This window comes from Fukomys damarensis, unplaced genomic scaffold, assembly GCF_012274545.1.
Source record: "Fukomys damarensis isolate Sample0158 unplaced genomic scaffold, DMR_v1.0_HiC HiC_scaffold_38, whole genome shotgun sequence".
NCBI lineage: Eukaryota > Metazoa > Chordata > Mammalia > Rodentia > Bathyergidae > Fukomys > Fukomys damarensis.
This window is the reverse complement of record NW_022900950.1, coordinates 50,995,857-50,998,409: the sequence shown is the minus strand read 5'-3', so window position 1 is coordinate 50,998,409 and position 2,553 is coordinate 50,995,857. Positions and strand designations below refer to the sequence as shown.

Sequence of the window (2,553 nt, the reverse complement as noted above, 5' to 3'; positions counted from 1 at the left end):
AAAAAAAAAAAAAAAAAAATTATATGGGTTTATAAAGGTCTTTTAAAATTTTATTTAAAAATTTGTATTATTTGAGTACAGTAATTTAGAAAACTAGGCATGGTGTCGTATCCCTATTGTCCCAGTGCCCTTGGAGGCTAAGGCTATAGTTAGGTTGGCAAGTTTGAGCCAGCCTGGGCTACTAGTGAGTTCCAGGTCAGTCTCAACTACATAGTGAGACCCTGTCTCAAAACAAAAATCCAAGCAATCAAACAAACAAACAAACAAAAATTACTTCGTGATCTATTTGCTTCTTTTCTAGGTTCAGTATTGGAATGAAGAGTCAACAAAATAAACATTTTTGTTTTCTAACCTCCTTTAGTGGTTTTATTATCCTAACCTTTTAAAAACTGCAAATGACATTGAACTTTATATAAAGTAGCTTTAAGTCGGAAGTGATAGCCTATACCTATAATCTCAGCACTTGGGTGGCTGCAGGGAGAATTCAAGCCCAGCCTGGGCAATTTAATCGTTTAGTGAGACCTTAAAAGAAGTGCCTGGGATGTAGCTCAGTGTGACAGCCTTAGGTTCAGACCCCACTACTGGGTAGAAATTCACAAAAACAAAAGAACTTTCACTTTAACTTTTAACTGTACCATTTTATGCTATAAAATGGTGACTATTTTAGAATCATTGGTAGTGTGTCTTTTTACTTTCTACACATCGGTTCATTTTTTACCAGTGCAAGTAATAAAACATTTTGTTCTTTGAAAAATAATTCTTGGAATTAGTGATAAAGCAGTAACCATTGAATAAGTTTTGTGTTAGTGGTTTTTTTGTTTGTTCGTTTGTTTGCTTGTTTTTTGTACTTGAAGTCAAACTCAGCAGTGCTCTCGCACTGAGCTATGTCCCTAACCATTTGTGTTTTTTTATTTTGAGACAGGAACTTGCTAAGATGCTCAGGTTGGCCTTGAACTTTCAATCCTCTTTAGCCCCTGAGGAACTGGAAATTCGGTGTGTGTGCAGTTGCATCCAGTGGAACTTGAATATTTGAATGCATACTATTCACTATTAAAAAAATACTTTTGATTTAAAGCCTTTTTTTTTTGTACTTTTAGATTTTTGGGTAAGTACTGAGCCTACTGACTTTCAGGTCATAGAGACCTTCAAGATTATCTTTAATTTTGATTTGTATTTTAATTTTTTAATTTAAGTATATTTTTTTGGTTTAGAATGTAGAGTCCAGGATACATTTGTGATATATGATGCGTTCAGATATTGCTCTGTATGCAGCTTTTTTTATCTATTCCCCGACTTAATCATTAATTTGATTTTTGAAGGTTGTGATTGGATTTGTTTTACTCCAGTGTTCATAACATTTGCATTTATCCAATACTCTCTTATAACAAGGGATGCAGGTGATTCCGGACTCGGAAGAGGCAGAGGACCTGTCACTGAAGCAGGTCAGTAGGCACCAACCCAGTTGTGAGAAAGGATTAGTATATCAGAGAAGGGTATGGCTACAGGCTAAGTTGCTGGGGAAAGTGTTCGCGCATATAGATGGAAAGAAAGAGAGTACTTTGGAAAATGAAAGCCCACTTGGGAGGGCTGTAGTTAGAAAGGGAGAGGCAGTGAGAGATGAAGATGGCATGTATCAGGTCATATAAGACATTGTAAGCTGTGTGAAGAGTTTCTGTATTTTAAGCAGTGTGGGCAGATATTGATTTCTTTTTTTTCTGTGTAAAGCAGGGTCTTGCTGTGTAGTTCAGGCTAGGCTTGAACTCAGGATGTGGGCTTGAGATCAAGACAATCCTCCTGCCTCAGCCTTTTGAGTGCTGGGATTCCAGGCAGGTGCCCTAACTCCTGGTTTAATGGTTTTTAATGGAGACAATGGAGGTAGAGTGGGGCAGGAGTAAGGAGAAAATGATGTGCCTTTTTGTACAACATGGCCCTTAAGTATAAGTCATCTACTTAATCTGATGCTTAAATGTTGGAGGAAAAATGGTGACTAACCATTTTAATTTATATTCAGAGGATACACGGTACTGGTCACCAATATAGTCTGTTAATGTGGTAATATGTACTCCAAGGGTGCGTTTAAGAGATTTGTCAAGGATAATTGAGCATAGGTAGCTTTTACTTTTCTATATTGACTTGGGAGTTTGAAGCCCTAAGACACTGGCAAATTTGCTCTGGGAGAGCCTGCAGTGAGGAGACAAGTTTCAGCTGTTAGGACCTCTTGTGCTGAGTAGTGAGGAAGTGTGGCAGGGAAAATTGAGGAAGAACATCATAATTGTGGGGGGATAAGGAGAGAGCATATGATGGCTTCAGAGAAGACAAGTATTTCAAGTAGTAAGATTAATGTGACAAGTTCTGAAAGTGTTAAATGGATTTAGCCCTCTGAGATTATTGACCGATTACAACAAATTTAGAGTCATAACTGGCAAGGTTAGAGTAACTTGAAAAGTGAGTGGGAGAAGAGCTGGAGTGGGTAAGTACAGTATAGTCAGATTTTTTTGAGTAAGTTTGTAAAGTGGAGGGCGTGAGAAAGAATGGAAATTGGGACTGAGGTAT

The 2,553-nt window shown here is 37.6% G+C and overlaps 1 long non-coding RNA gene across 2 annotated transcripts in view; it reads left to right on the top strand.

Moving 5' to 3' along the window:
* LOC117284613 overlaps positions 1-2,553 on the top strand; it is a 40,024-nt gene that overhangs the window by 35,276 nt on the left and 2,195 nt on the right. Inside the window, exon 5 of one of the 2 annotated variants that reach the window (XR_004515701.1) lies at positions 1,390-1,442. This is a non-coding gene — a long non-coding RNA (uncharacterized LOC117284613). Of the gene's footprint in view, positions 1-1,389; positions 1,763-2,553 lie in introns of those variants that run through there. The other variant, XR_004515700.1, reaches the window with a different exon arrangement.